The sequence below is a fragment of the Cebidichthys violaceus genome, unplaced genomic scaffold, assembly GCF_023349555.1.
Source record: "Cebidichthys violaceus isolate CVI_PGR_0920_01 unplaced genomic scaffold, fCebVio1.0.p SCAF_12, whole genome shotgun sequence".
In the NCBI taxonomy this organism is placed as follows: Eukaryota; Metazoa; Chordata; class Actinopteri; order Perciformes; family Stichaeidae; genus Cebidichthys; species Cebidichthys violaceus.
In genome coordinates this window covers 13,481,391-13,498,969 of record NW_027176285.1, presented here as the reverse complement: position 1 = coordinate 13,498,969, position 17,579 = coordinate 13,481,391, and positions in this window count along the sequence as shown.

Genomic DNA, 17,579 nt, shown 5'->3' with positions numbered 1-17,579 from the left:
CCGTGGCCCCCCTTTTAAATCCAAGGCCTGCCATGTGTTTCACATGTACTACACTGAAACACAACCCATGAGGCTCAGGCACAAGCACAGAGAACATTGTTCACGTATAAACTACTGCTACTGTAAACAAAGTGTTGTGATTATAACAACTCGATCTGAAGAATGTCGGACACCAACACGTTGATGTTTAGCGGGTCAAATGTTTACCGCGTTCACCATGTTAGCTTAGCGTGTTAGCATGCCGACATCGACTAAACGGATCTAAACACAAAGTTCAGCTGCGGTTGACGAGAACGTCATTCGTTTTGCAGGTATCTGGTCGTAAACATTGACATAGAAGTGTTGGTCAGGGTGTGACAAGAAAAACTGCAAAATGACATCCTATGGGGAACATGAATATCTGAACAAAATATGATTGCAAACCATCCAATATCTGTAGAGATATTTTACCCAAAACCACAAATGCCAACCTCATGGTGGCGCTAAAGGAAAAGTGAGGGGATCACGAGAGTCATTAAGATTCATCCTCTGAGGACAATGAATATTTGAACCAAATTGCATGGCAATACATTCAAACATTGTGGATACTTTATTAAAAACAACATGTCAACCTGCTGGGCGAATTCTTTTTCGTCTTAATCGGAAAATGCTACATTGGGAAATCGGAATGAGGCCAAATTCAAAATATGCCGTTTAGAGGACACAGTTCAAATTCTGAATATTAGCACATTAAGAATAGCGGAATATTAATGTGCATATAAACATCATTGTCAGCAGGATTCATCCTCTGGGGAACATTTTGCCGACAGATTTTCTTTAGAAATCTTTCATCTTTAGAGCCACACCACTAGAAAAGCTGAAAATGCATAAATCTAGCATCCATCAAAGTCTATCATCACCTCTAAATTTAACTCAGCGATACCCGCAATAAACAGAGGGTCAGATAACGGTGGTGAAAACAAAAGTATAAAAATCAAACACCTTCATGAGAAAATCTGCCAACCAGATGTCTCTGTGAGGAGACTCAGACCTAAACCATCCTCAAACACAAGAGCACCTGTGTGGTTTTAACAAAGGAGGCGTTACAGATACAAGTCGTCTTCAACTTAAAAAAAAGTTCCTTTTATTGAGCTGTGATTCATAGCAGAAATATGAGTCTGGTGAAATAATAATGTGTGAGAACACAGTTTTAGCTTCAACATCGCAGAGAGAAGAGAAAAACTAAGATTCAAGAACACCTGAAATGAACAGAAAGCAATCCAGGATGGTAAAATTGTAAGAAGCTGGGAATTCTGTGGCTAAAGTAGATTCAAATCTATTAGCTGGTCGACAATTTTAATAATCAATTAGTCTTTGTGTCATGTTCAAAACTTCAGTGGTTCCATTTTCTCAAATGGAAATATTTGCTGTCTTATATGATAGTAAACATAATGTCACTCAGTAGTGGGACTGGGGTTTTGATCTATTTTTATCATAACTAATGATTCAAATCATTGTTCAAGCAAAAATTAAAAAATGTTATCATCTTCTTTAACAATAACTTGATCATCTTTGGGTTTTGGACAAAACGAGTGACATGAAGATGGTATTTTTGACCTTTTTCAGTATTTTCTAATGTTTTTTAATGACCAATTAATTGATTCATGGAGAAAATAATCAGCAGATTAATCAATAATAAAAACAAAGAATTGGCATTCAGTTAACTGTTCTTGACACACTCAATTCCCTTTTTCAAGAAACTCAAAGATGACTTTTTTTCCTCTCTTTAATTAAGTGCACTAAATTATTTTTTTTGTCTCCAAAGACTAAACATGAATCGGTAGTTTAGACACTGGCATTCTTTCCTAGAAATTATGGCCCATCCACACAGGTGCTGACGTGCTACTCGGTCCGGTCCTCTATAATCTCAACAGGCTGAAAGTGGCATCAAGAAAAGCAAAGTGTCTCCAGTCTGACCTTGTGACAGGGTTGTAATCACAGAGCGCAATGGGTCATGGGTAGTTTGGCCTCAACTGTTCACTTAAAATGAACCACGGAGGTCAGTTAATGTTTTATATTTTTCCAAACATGAATATAAATTACAAGAAACTGACTTTTTTTTTCATTTATGGGCAAAATATGTGCCAAAATAAATGTATGTTTATATGCACAAAATGCTGTTTATATGTAACAACGTGGAAAGAACCAATGAAAGAGTCATTTTTTCATGTAGACATGGATTACAGTGAAATATTTACATTGTTACTTACAGAATGTTTAATTATGAAGCTATAATTACTGTTTTTTGCAAGAGGCTTTAACGAAGGAGGTAAATGAACAGTTTGATCTCTTTTTTAGTTAAAGAGTACAAAACTAAGGGGAAGAAATAAAGAAATAGATTTTAAATGTTTTGCGTTTGATTGATTACTCTTGAAGTAGTGTTCATTTTTGTTTCGTGGTGAAGGTCTTTGTTTTGACAGAATTGCACATGCAGTTCCCTTTAGTGAAGGAGGCCACCGAGAACATCCAGCCTACTTGCATGGTTTAGATTTCCTCTTTCATTTCCTTAGAATTTATTTAATTGTGCTTTGAGGAATGTCTCGTATCATCCCTGCTTTTCATTCAGCTTGGTTTAGAGACGTTTGAAGTGTTCCTTTGTCGTCATGGTGGAGGTTTTGTCAAAATGTTAAGTAAACTAAATGTGGATTCCAGACACAGATGTATTTATACTGCAATCAAGTAAAACTTTTAACAACTGGATGCACCAGATGATGATTTAGGTATATTCTATTAAAGGAGGTGAGTTTTGTAGTTTATAGAAATCTGTTTTCACTTTTTTGTCTTTTTAAAAATAATCAGAATCAAAAAGCCACATTAACTATACTTTACGTATTCAATGTAAAACAATAAAACACAAAAACTTCCAAGGGCAGTGAATACTTGAAGACTACTAAGACTTCATCCTAAACAGAGTCATGTTGTACCATATCTGTTCCTCTACACTTTTACATTGTGAGGGTTCTTTTCCAGCGCTGGGTCACCAGATTTATTATCAACAAACTGTCAGTTTCTCATAAACACAGCAACACAGCTAGAAGCCACTTCTTAGAAGACCTCATTAGTTTTAATGACTCTCGTAAAGTCGTGACATTTGCGAGAAACTTTATCTGCCTGCAAACAGATTGTGTCATGATTACAGCTGCTCGTCAAATGCTGGGAGGGTTAAATAAAACACATTTCTTTAACTGCAGAACTAATTAAACACTTCCAAATGACAAAATATTTGCAGTGAGAGTCAGCTGCACTAGAGACAAAAAGAAGAAAGAAAAAAGAAGTAAAGATGGAGAGCTGTTGCATCCTCATATGTGGCGTTACAGCCTCATCAGTCTTGACTCTGAGTCAGAGACGGGGCCATGTGCAGACACTGAGCAGACCGGAGACGTCACAGCTCACACTAACATGAACTAATATGGCTCTGCAGTGCTTCGCAAATCCCTCTCAGGTCTCTTCGGAGGGATGCCGGCAGATCTGCCGAGAGCCTCCGATTGCAGCCACCAGAACCACAGAGGAACAAAACTCCGCACGGAGATCCCTTTGTTGTCTCGGTGCGGTAGCTCTAATGAGCTTGTGCGCTTTACAGATTAGAGGATCTGCACTTCCAGGCATTAGTTGAAGGATTATGTTGACACTCGGTGAATGAGCCGTACTGAATGTGACCCTTTGTTAACAGCTGTGTTTGGCCGGGTTGAGTCGGAGCCTAATCAACCACAGGGCGCGATATCCTTGATGAGATCAGTGATCAGTCATTCGTCACAGCAGTTAATGTCACAGCGATGAGAAGGATCGCATAAAGCATGGCGGGTATTATTCATATCATGAGTCCAGTTCGCTCCATTTATTGGGGCTTGGCTCTACTGAACACTAATAAAACACACTCTTCCAGAGAATATAAATTTGTGAATTGAAGTGAAAATCGGCCTGTTGATGGCACAAAAGGAAATGTTCAGCGCTCGCCGAGGTATTTACAGCCGACTCCGAAGAGGAAATGCGTGTACCAAATTTTATGGCAATTCATCTGATAGTTTTTGAGAAATGATCTTAAAAACAGACGTCCATCTTAAAAGGAAAAAAGTCAGGGGACCATCAAAGCCAGAGGGCTTCATCCTCTGGAGACTATGAACGTTGTAACATTTCAGATAGATCCAAAAGCGGTTGAGGTATTTCAGTCTTGAACGAAGTGGTGGGCCGACCAACTGACAATGCCATCCCAATAAATGAATATATCATCTTAATTCATATTATATTCATAATTCAACTTAAAATTGTTCAGATAGCCCTGAACACTTTAAAGCTCACAAAAGGAACGCGTGTCTGGTGTTGTCGGCGACACGATCCAATTTGTTGAGTTAATGGTTTTATTGAGTTTGGAGGAGAAATTATCATTGTCAATTAAAACAGACAAAGAAATATGACAGACGTGCATTGACTGCATTAGGAGTCTTTTGTCGGCGCCGCACGCCTCAGTGAACTCAGTGTTGTAAAGTGAAGATGTTCGGTGGTTATTAAACCTGAAATAAAAGAGAGAAAACTCAGGAGTAGATTAAAAAAAAAAACTGCCTCAGTCAGAAGTTTAAAATAAACTCATTACCTTTGGCTGTATTTGCTGTGACTAGAAATAACTTCATAATCTTTACTTCAAACAACGATGAAGAATTCCACAGCTCGATTCTGTGCGCACCATACTATTGTCACAAGAACGCTGAAGCTCGCCAACTCAAGGAACAAGCGACACACATTCTCCCAAAACACATCGAGCAGAACGGAGCCGTGAATGTGTCGACTCAGATATCACGTCTGTGCCAACGTCTCTCTGGTGTTTACATCCCTGCATTAGACCGTAATCCTCTCCAGGGCGCCGATGACATTCACGCCAACTACAATCCTGCCGGGTCTCTCTGTTTCTGTTTTGGGATATTTCACATGGAACAACTCAGCTCCTAACTTTTTGAATAACAGTCTGTTGGAGCAGTAGAATATCCCCGAATGCATTTAAACAAGTGTTTTGTTACATTTTTGAATAGTGAGCTGTCAAAGCAAAGCATACCTTTGCTACAGACTCTGTGTGTGAGCTGTCTGCCAGAGAGTTACATTTCAATAGTACTTGTACTGAAGAGTACTGAAGGCCTGAAGAGATAGCGCCATCTATTTCACTAGGAGATTAGTAAGTAAAGTTGTGTGTATAGGACAACCGTTTTAGATCTTTTTCATAGAAAGATGAATTATTACGTTTCTGCTTCAATCCATATTAGTTGCCGTTTAACCAGATAAATCTGTTGAATTCATTTATAAAGAAGAGTCTGGATTACATAGTTTGTCCGCTATAAAGTGTAACATATCTTAGGTGATAGGTATCTGAGTCACAATTTCAAAAAAACATAAAATCAAAAACAAAAAAAATCAGCAGATAGTATATCGATAACAATATCAGCAAAAATCCAGAATTTGACGGCCTATTAAATGACGTATACCATCTTTTGTACCTCATAAACAAGAATAACGTGACGTTCTCTTTAGTTTCCTCGCGCGCGGCTGATTCTGCTCCAAACACGTTTATTTTGTGCCTTTAAAAAGCTTCGGCATGCAGCTGAAAACAGTCCCGGATAAGTTCACGCAGCACTGGCACCGTCATGCTGAGCTGCAGGGTTTTACCCGGTTTCCAGGCCTTCTCTCTCTCTCATTCCATCCAGCTGACATTTCACCCCACTGTCGGGAGATGGCTGGTCTTCACAGAGGCTACTCAGTCTGGCCTTAGTTAGCAGCTACTCAGCGCTTTCATGCACACAGCTGCAGGAACTCTGCGGTCGCAACTTGGATGAGGACATATGGAAAAATGTGTGGGAGCATGAAGCGATCGTTCTCACTGTGACGTCGTTTTTCATCAACAAAACGGTCTAATAAACATCTCTGGTCAGTCTATGAGGAAATGTTAAATGATTGTAAAGAAGTTGAAGTGAAACCCTTTCCTAACTTAAGGCTAATTTCCACAGAAAATAAGAGTGAAATGTGGCAGCGCTAACGTCCACCAACTGCACCACATTCAACTGGGAACAGACAAGAAGTGAATTATTCCCTCTGCAGATGAGCCGGCTGGCCATCAATAACTGTCAGCATATGGTTCCACTGCACAGAGGGCATAAAGTTTACACCCAGCGTAAAAATAAGTACGTCATGTCGATAACTACGGTATATTTCAAAACTAGACGTCAGGCCCCATTGAGGCAGCACAGCGCTCCATCTTTCCTCCTGCAGATGACAGGAAGGACAGGGGTGTCTGCAACTGATCATTATCTTTGTAAGAGGTCCTTTCATGTCTGATAACAGAAGGTTGGCGATACATAAATGAGATGTTCCGTTAGAGTAGATTAATGAACTTTGGCTCATCTGTGCGATGAGCAATGGAAACAGAGCATTTGTACAATGTGGCAAACATTACATTGCTCATGGCGATGACATTTTATAGTGGCTGTGCATCTGCCATCAACTTCACACATCCCCAACTCCTAATATCGAACAGGAGAAGAGCATTAAGACAAACACAGCTTCCAGGTGTCACTACAGTATATCGTTGCTTCAGAAAACACTGAATTACATCAATGCATTAGCTTACTAGCTTCTTGCAGAATCTCTGAAGACTAAAAAGGTATCACAGTCCCTCCGGGAGGAAACTTCAGCATCGTAAATGCGTGAAAAGCCTCGAACATGTTTTGTTCATGATTGTATTTGTATAAAACGTGGTAGGAAACATTAACAAATGCACACAAGGCACAACCAAATATTTACCACATTAGGTCATGAGGTTTACAAGACTGTGTAGCGGACGAATTTAGAAACGGGAGAAAAAGAAAAGCTAGGCGTCAATCACATCAGCAGAGGGTATTTCCATGAGAAGATCTTCCAAACGTTTTATCACTTCAGCACTGCTCAGTAATTTGTAGACAGAATACTTAAATGTTCTTGTTTCAAACTGCTTAAAGATTGTTGATTTTGTTCTACTTGCTGGAGCGTTCTTTCTCTTGAACACTTCACAAACAGACACCTCTAATCATTTCCAGGAGACTCGACATCAAGCATTGTACGGAGAAATCTGAGTTCAGATGAAGATGGGTTTTCGTTGACATGCCAGCTCAAACCGAGAGAAATCTAGAGAGTTCAGCAGCTGCTTTGTGATCCAAACAACAGAAGAGCAGAGGTGATGTCATGCTTATCAGACTACTGGGAACGTTAGTTCAAGTCAAACTACTGGATAAACATGTCCATGTTAAGTTAAACATCACCGTGCCAAGTGTCCATTAATCGGATTCATTACTGGAAAGCAAATGGAATGTAATCAAAACTTTTAAAAAACAGCTAATATCAAACTGCTGTCATTTAGAACGATATTAAAGTAAACATTTTTTATTTCACGTTGGAGTTACTTGTGGCTGTGATCATTCCTCCCGTCCATACCGTCAGTGAAGAGATCCTTTTCTAAAGCCAGAGTAGAAGAGACAAAATCTAAAAATCACAAAAAATCTTAAATCACGTCACCCATTGGTTTTCGCCGTCGCCATCTTGGAAAATGGCCGTATGTTGTTTTTTTTCCCGCAACAAATGAACAGAAGTTACCATATTTGAAATGCTCTGGTAGTGGCAACGACCTGTCAATCACCGTAAGCCCGCCTCTAAAGCATCCCCTGCTTTATGGTCTGTTTGACTCTAAAAGGACCATAATGTACTAAATGAACATCATGCTGTAGTGAAGAAGACTTGAAACTAGAGGTTGAGACCATAAACTCATGTTTACAATGTTTACTGAGGGAATAAATCAAGAGAGAAGTAGAGTCATTTTAGACTAGACTTCTATACAACCAGAGGAGTCGCCCCCTGATGGTCATTAGAGAGAATGCAGCTTTAAGTCACTTCCTCATTGGCTTGACTTGCTTGCAAAAAAAGGCAATCAAAAGTTCAATGAATGCTAATGAAGTGTCTTTTACCAGTGGATAGTGCCTACTAACAAGAGGGCAGATGATTTTGTATCAAGATAAACTTGAAAAGATGACTCCATAAAAAGTACCAACATTGTTGATGTTCCAATTTAAACATTTCTCAGGGCCAAATCAAGCCTCGTTGCAAGGAGGGAAAAGCAGTCGACTCCAAACCGTGAACACGCCACAGACTGTGGCAAACACCAAACCACCGTGTCTTCCTGCCGCTCGCCAGTGAAGTTCTTCCAAATATGAAGTCAGAGGTTTACTGGTTTTAAGTCCTTGTGGAGGAAATCTGTACCTCAGATCCCAAAAAATGTTAATCCACTTCAAAAGTGAGAAAACAAAAACCCAATTTAATTTTGTAGTTCTTTAGAGTACGTCATGTTGGTCGACCAAAAACAAAACTGAAGCCAAGAAACAATTTCATCAATTTCCAGTCATTTGGTTCTAATGTGGATTCAGTTTCTCTGGTTTATTTAACGGGCCAGTTCTCCCAAATTGACACAAAGACATATTTCAAATGAACCCCTAACTGTTATAAAGCCACGCAAATACAATCAGTTGTATGTGTGGAGCTTTTGAGCAAGTTGTCTCTGAGATTTCTGCCTCCGAGAGGAAAAGGAATTTCTTTTGTTGTGCTGAAAGCATTGAAAATACATTTGAAAAACTCAAAAAGCAATGAGAATGTCCCACTAGCTCTGCTGATCCACAGACCTCACTGTGAACAGTTTTCACTTACTTTACTGCTGAACTAGAAGAGCAAACATAGCAGGTGTCACTATGACCGTTACTATTTTATGGTTAACTGAAATTAAAGATAAAACTATGAGTCAATCAACAGAAAAATAGTCGGCAACTATTTTTATTATCGATATTTGAAGCAAAAATGGTGAAAGAATGCTCCAAATTCTCCCGTTTCAGCTTCTCAAATGGCAGAATTTCCTGCTTTTCTTTTCCCTACATCACTGTAAACTGAATATTTTAGGCTTTGGATTGTTGTTTGATATAAAACACGACATTTGAAGAAGTCACATTGGGCTCTGCAAAGTGGTCATTGGCATTTTTGATATTTGTAGAGCATATTAATTGGGGGGAAAAAAGACAGACGAATCGATAATGGAAATATTCTAATAGTGGCAGCCCTAGAATGAACATGAACAGGTATTTAATATGAAATTCAAAAAGGTAAAACCACTGAAATCTAACAGACATTACACACATTAATACCCTTAATTAATCTCACTATTTCAATAAAGGAAGATGGTCTAAATGGTGCAACAGCTGTTCAGTGTGATTGAAGACTCAAGTCTAAAGAGAGTGGAGAGGAGCAGCTTCCCTGACCTCACCGAAAACCAAACCAACCAAAACAATCTGCTGTTCCCCTGACAACCACTCTGCTGCCTTCAGATGTGGGCGATCGTGGGAGGTGGAACGTTTCCGTAGAAGTTACTCATACGATTATCCTCACACGGACATCCTGCTTACAAATTGAGCTTTTGGGGAGATTCTGCACTAAAAGGAATCGTATTTGACAGATAATCAGCGAGCGGTCGCTGAGGCTGCAGCGGCTTTGTGGGTGTTTGAGTGATTTAAGAGGTGATGGAGACTTTATTGGTATTTTGTTTGCACAATTAGTAACTGATTACAAGCAGTGACTATTTAATTAAATAAAGTTAAATGAGGATGCCATTGTAAAATGAATATCTTAGTGTTTTAGACCGTCAGCCGGACAAAACACAACAAGATGTCATCTTGAGCTCTGTGTGACATTTTACTGACTAAGCAATTAACAAACAAGAGTTGGCACGCTAACATGCTGATGTTTATGATTTAAGCTGTTAACCATCTTTTTTGGCGTAACACAACTACAAAGTACAGCAGAAGCTGATGGGAATGTCATTACTTTTGCAGGTATTTGGTCACAAACCAAAGTATTTGACAAATCATTTTCGACCCTGATGGTGGCGCTAGAGGAGGAGTCAGTCATTAAGAGCTGGTCAGACAAATAAAGACACAAAGATGTGACTTTGGACTCTGGGAAACACAATTTTCTGACACTTTATTGCCCAAACAATCAGAAATTAATCAGCAGATCAATCCGAAATCAAAACTATAGTTAGTTGCAGCCCCAATAATTACTGTTCTACTAGTTACACGTTCTTTTTGACTCTTGCTACCACACTTTGTCCCATCCTGAGAGAAAGGTATGCTGGTAGAATGTTGTGTCCATACCTGCATTAAATACTACAAAGTATCTACATCTTCATTCTGCACAAGTGTCACCATGACAGACAGGTTTGTGTTGACCCCGGCTGTTTGCACTCTGACATACTTTCTGGGTTGCATTTAGCATCAGTTTGTGTTTGTCTCAAACTCTCGTCCATCTCCAGGAGAACGTGACTGCTGTCTCTAAAACCATGGTGAGGGAGACACAAACATCTCAAACAGGGAGCGTGATGGGGGGGGATGAATGATGGATGCAGTCGGTCTAAAACCAGATGTGCCGACACATCAGCCAACTGCTGTTTTCAACAACTAATAAATAATAAACAGTTACATTACAGCTGTGTGCTACTGAACCCTGTTCTTTTATGATGCTATTAGCTAGAAAAAAACTTCAGTAAAATATTCCCGTTGTTTACAAAATCCTATCGTATTTGAAATCATTACTGGATAACAGTGGTGTTTTTCTTTCCAGTCACGGTCAATGTTCACAACATGGTAATTGGCTTACATAATAAAATATATTATGTATACTATACCATGTATGTAATGATAAATGTTGCGAGACAATTATATTTAAAGACTGCTTTGAATGCAGCGCTCTAAAATAAAAAAAGTATATTGCATTTCCAACCATCCCAAGACAAATTGTGGTGCAATAAAACCTTAATACACTAAAATACAGTCGACAAATACAGTAGACAGGCTAAACAAAACAGATATAGATAGTGTTACTGAAAGAATACCAGTGTAAAGATACTCTGTTACAAGTCAACGTCCTGCCTTCAAAACCTTACTTCAGTCAAATTACAAGTATTAGCATCAAAAGTAAAAGGTATTTTAGAATAATATAATATCACTGGATTATAGTTATAATGCATTAGCGTGCAAGCATCACTAATGTTGGAGCAAAATTGCAAAGTAACAAACTAGCTAAAGCTGTCAAACAAATATAGTGGCATAAAAATACAATATGAAATATTTCCCTCTTAGATGCAGGGGGGTCAAAGGATAAAGTGACATAAAATGGAAATGCTCAAGTGAAGTACCTCAACATTACACCTACAGTAAGTACAGTACTTGAGTAAATGTACCTGTTACATTCCACCACTAGATAGATAGATAGATAGATAGATAGATAGATAGATAGATAGATAGATAGATAGATAGATAGATAGATAGATAGATAGTTGACGCAGCAGCGACCATATCTATTCCCTCAGAACAATATTAGTGTCTGCTGAATAACACCAAGGATTGTGGATCAACAAAGCTAATTTTGTCCAATATTAGAGTAAAACAAGTCATTTCTTACCACTTACAGTAAAGGATGTTCATCCACTGATTCAACTGGAGGAAGATGAAACCAAGTCCTCTAGAAGAATCCTCCCAAACACACATTAGAGTTAAATCCCAGAGCCTCACAACTGATCCAGTGCCACTACATTGTATCCACCGATGGAGTACTGATTCACTTATTAAAAACAAAAATCAAGAAGTAAACAATGGATTTATCTTAAGCGGAATAAACGTGTAGTGTTAGCTGATATGTGCATGGGTCATCTGCCTCCCTGCAGGAAGTCTGCAAAAATAAAGGAGCCAAAATCAATACCGGTAATAAGCATCAAGTGAACAAAAGAGGTCAGTGCTTCCAGACAGAGAGGGATTAGAGCTGGCATGCTTGTCTGGGCGAAGCAGGCTGAACGCTGCTGTCCTGCACTTGGATGGAAGTTTTACTACCAAACATGTCTACTTTTATTGTCCTGTGTAATCTACCGTCTCCGTGAGGCTTTTAAAATATTGCTAACTTATTCATATTTCTTTATACTTCTCATTACACTAAGTTAGGACCCACTTTTCATCAGAGCTAGTCAATGAACAAGATCATTTAAAAATGTATTTGATTAAATGTTTCATTAAATCTGAAATGTCACACATACAAAAATACTTGCCATGTTTCTTTTTTTATGACATTTACAAAATCAATATTGCTACTCATAGCCAAGTAATCCCATTTTGGACTCAATTACGGTTGCAATCAGGCGGCAACCTCCGGTTCTGTCGAGTGAAGCCGATGCTGAAGTGTCTTAAAGTTGCATTCTCTCTAGTGACCACCAGGGGGCGACTCCTCTGGTTGTATAGAAGTCTATGAGAAAATGACTCTACTTCTCTCTTGATTTATTCCCTCAGTAAACATTGTAAACATGAGTTTATGGTCTCAATCTCTAGTTTCAAGTCTTCTTCAATACAGCATGATGTTCATTTAGTACGTTATGGTCCACTTAGAGTCAAACAGACCATAAAGCAGGGGATGCTTTAGGGCGGGGCTTACTGTGATTGACAGGTCGCTGCCGCTACCAGAGCTGTATCTCTACGTCATTCCTCCAGAGTCCAAATATGGTCACTTCCATTCAATGGTTTAATTTTTTTTTTTTTTTTTTTTTTTTTTTTTTAAATGCCGACGGCCGCATTCCAAGATGGTGACGTCGAAATCGTCAAACTCAAGTCTTCATAACGATGACTACGTCCACTTCCAGCGGCCTGAGCAAGTTTGTGACTATAATGCAGTTTTAATTCTTATATATATATATAAATAATTCTGCAGGATAAAGTGACTGAATGAAGACGAGAGTTAAAGGTCAGCCTAAAAGACGGTTTTAGGAAGAAAGAAAAAATGGTTGATGGCAAAAACAATAAAGGGAAACCAAACGTCACCACGAGAAAAGAGAGCTGACCTGTGGTTTAACTTACAGCCCACATGACACCCTGGGGTTCCTGAAGAGAAGGCTTTGAGTGTCTCAGGTCCTGCGTTTAAAAATGTCCAACATATTCTGTGTTCATGTTGTCAGCGGGTGAGAGGTAAAGCTGACATGGATACCCTCTTCAGGCCTTTGATGCGTTTCTTTAGGAGGCTGCCCTGAAGAAATTCTTGGAAAACTAACCTTTGGGCCCACCGATTCATATTTCTGGTCCTGACAAACAACAAGTAGCTGTGGGGAAATCCTTTGGCTTGTTTGCCAGAGATTAACAGTTATGTAACTACCAGGACCCACATAAGAATTCCCCTCTCCTGTCACTGTAAATGGTGGATGTTAATATTCCACCTCAGGGGTTATTTGGAGACAGGGAGGTGATGAGTAAATCATTTTTCACTAGTTTCCCTCTGAGGATGTTAAATGTTTCCTCAGAGTATCATCAGTTGATTTTATGTCCCAAAAATGGAAAGATTTTAAACTTTTTCCCCCCATGCATTAGTCATGACACTGAAGTGTATAAACGTCCTCCATACTTCCCAATGATGTCTCTATCACTGCAGCTATTCTCTGTTTAGCATCATTGTAAACCAAGTCATTTGATTGTAAATTGGACAAAACGTTTTTAACTCTTTACTGGTCTATTACTAGTGAACACGAATTACAATAAACAGGAAGCAATGTTCCCGATCCAGACAAAGAGAGCCGTGGTATCAGATCAGTGTCTGCAGATAACGGTCCGTTTAGACCCAGAGTTTAGATTCTAGAGAAGAACAAAAGATGGATCGACTCATTCCTTCAAGTAAAGACAAATAACTGCTGATCGGTTTCATTACTGCAGCAATGAACATGTTTTTTGGAAAAGAGGGAGTTGCAGATTGATTTGACGTAAAAACCAAATGTACAACTTATGAGAAAGTTTTCTGTTTCACACCATTACATTCCGTTATACAGACTTGTTTTGAAGTAATCCAAACCGTCATTTCTCATTAAAAGCACTTTGTGAACTTGAGAAACCTTTGACTGAGCATCAGTACAACTGTGTTTTTAAAAAGGTGCTGACAGGAGTTCTCCTACTCTGCATCTTTGGCTGATCAGTCAACTTTTAGTCTGATAATAACACTTCTGCATGTTTTAGATGAGATTAACAATGGCACCAGATGATGCTGAGCTGTTTGTGATGCATGGTTTAAAGCCAGCAGTAGAGACGTCTAATCCCACATGCACCATTCATTGGTATTGTGTTGCAGATGTGTACTTTGGCACCAATATGAACTACTGTAATTTATAACTTTAGATGCAACACCAGACTCTTACTTTCAGAGCCAATAAACTAGAGCAGACAGAAGTGTCAGCAAGTTTATATAAAAGGAAGCCGAGGTAAAAAAAATCAACCTCATAAAAAAAAAAACCACTCTTGTTATGAGATTACATCATCACTACAGGGCGAGGCAACAGTCTAACTCAAACGTGGATTACAGGCGTCTGTGAACAATATGAGACGATTTATGCCTACTGGACAAAATCTGTTACATTCATATCAACTCACAAAATGCAACTAAAATATGATTTGACACTTTTTATTACTAGGCTCTGTAGGAAAGAGGTGACACAGGCGTGCCATGAGAGTTTCAAAATAAAGCAGCAGATGATATGTATCTTTGTTTTGACTTTCCATTGATGATATTGGATCATTGAATCGCTGTTAAGATCCAGATTGATTTATCCCTTACTGGTTAGAACAACTTTTTGGGTTGCCAGGTTGTGATGAATTCCTTTGACTGATATTTATTCTCTCAATTCATAACAATTTTAACATGTTTTTCAAAATGGTGGTAAACCATAAATAAATACTTTCTGATGAAGTCATCAAGTCTGCAGTTCTAAAAGCTAAACTGTAGTGAATACATTTTGGTCTAATATATGCATAAAGCTTTTCCATAAAGTAAATCCACTGTAAATTAAAGAACTAAATTGACCAAATAATGCAGGAGAAGGATAAACATCAGCGAGCCAACGGGATTTCTCACAACCTGGCAACCCAATAGTTCCGCAAATAACTGCTTTACAGCGTTGCTAAATCATTTGTTGATATTAAGGCCACAACTCATAAAAACATGCCTTATGTGAAAGTGAATGGAGCTAAGACATTATTCAGACATCTTTAGAAATGCACTGCAGTCAAAACAGTGTGCAAGTTATTCGACATGTTCCATAGGTGACTGAGGTTGTCCCAGATGTTTGAAAAGGTTGTTTTACGATCTTAAACACAAAGACGTTACAAAAAATTAAACGCTATACATGTACGAATTTGTACCGTTAAGATCTGGACAGAAGGTTTTCCAGCCCACTGTAGATTTATTTATCGGGCTACCAATATATCTCTCTCTCTCTTTCTGCATGTCCGGTGCCAATCGATATAAAAGCTCAAAACTATAAACAGTCTCCTCTTTTCTCCAGGAGTCTTTCCAAGAAGAACAAGGAGGACCCAGGAGGCCCTGGAAGATCTCAGGACTTTTTCAGGAAGTTGTTGAACAAGAATACTTGATCCAAGAACACCAATAAAAGCACACTCCGGTTCCAAAAGACCGTTTCTCTCACACGGCTATTTAGGAGACAACAATATAACTGATTGAGCAACATGTGAATTCCACCAAAGAAACATCCTACGAGCTTTGAAACTACTGGTGACGTGAAGAATTTTGTGATTTCTTTGCAGGTTATTACTCTTAAAATGTTAGAAATCATCAGTTTGTTTCTGTCAACTTTGGATGAACTGAGTTTTACGACAGGATAAAATGTTGTTTTTCTCGATGGAGTTTGGTGTATTTGAGCGATATAGCTGCCGTTTCTGGTTAAACAAAAAGGATTTTACTTTTTAACCAAATGGTCCATTTCTGTAGGGTCCTTTTCATGATGTTGTCAGACACTTACTATAACAATCTGAGCCGGTCAGTGGTTCACACAGTGATCGTTTTAACCTGTTTTCACTGCAGTTTGACATCCTGGATATTTCTTTCAAACACATATTGTAGACCCTTCTGTCTGCTACTCTCTGAAATCACTTTTTGTTCTTCCAAAAATTCGGGGAGTGCAGTTAGTTACAGTATGGGCTCCAATATAGCGTGGACAGTGTGACAGAGTAGCAGCTGGAGGCGGGGCTTAGCGAACAGTCAATTAAGCGACACTGACACGCTTCAAACGGTAATTTAGCTGTGTTGACCAACAGCATTTATTTGCCATTTCTGTCTCCACTACTCATATTTACTTTAATTATCAACATTACAGTATCTAACAGTTTTAATGTTAAATAGAGTGGCACTATACAAAGTTAATATAAAGCTTTCACACTTCATTCTTTAAGTCTTCAAAAAGAAAAGGTTTGGTTTGCTCAACAGTTAAGCCAAAGTCTTGACCTTAATTTGGGTGTTGAGTAAACCAGACCTTTACACCGTTAACGCTAAGGATCATAAAACAATAACGGTACGCTGGTTGTATGAGTTATATGTCACAGCGAGAGAGGAGTAAGGGAATGAGCTCACTGCTGTCCAGGTGGAGGATGAATCAGCTGCAGATGAGTTACCCGCTGGTCGTGCAAATGCTCAATCTCAAACGCTGGAGCCACTGACATCAGACCGTCTGTGAAACACCGGCAGGCCCTTCATTACTCAGCCTTTATACTTTTTACTTTCACATTTGGTGATGGATATTGTGGAGGAACAAATGTGTAGTTTAAGGTTCATAATATAGGACATTACTCTCCTATATACATGTCGCCTCCTGACACACCACACACTGGTTCATTCTGTGCAGAGAGAGCAAGAGAAGCGTGACTGTATCCTGTCTTTTTAATTACGTATTGACAAGACCTCAGGGAGTGACCTCATTCCAATGCTAACCAGTATTTAGTCAGCCAATGTGGGACACGCTAATAAGCTAGAACATAATACAATAATGTATAAATATACATACATAAACCTTTATCAGACTAGTGGCTTCTCAAAGTCAAGTGCTCTTGATGTTGTGTCATCACTCCTCAAATAACAGTCATCTTTAGTTACTCAAGTAACTTAAGTTGTCAAATAAATGTATTGGAGTAAAAAAGTATATAGAAGAGTAAAATAATAAAGTAACATCCTTCTTTCCGGGGGCCGGGTTGAGCGAGCTAAGCATCCGGAAATGTGCCGGATTGTTTGTCGCTTGAGTAATATTTAACAAGTCAATATAAATAGTTCATATTATGCAAGTTGATAAATAAAGTGTATGAGCTGTTGTTTGGGTGGATGATGGAGAGGAAGAGGTCTTGGATCATTTAGATCTGTTACCAACTATCTTAGGTACCAGACTATGTGTATACATGTATAAACAATACGGTACAAACAATAATGGAGCTGCTACAATGTTAGCATAGACTAGCACCAACTGATCTGAGCATTTTAAAAGTTATTTGCTTGTCGTCTCGCGGAGAGAACTAACAAAACATGAATTCAGACTTTTTACAAAATCTGCATTACTATGTAGTTTCTTCGGCATCCCTCTTTATTCGTTTATTGCAATTAAATCACAGCAAAATTGTGTATTTTGGGTTCATACAGCT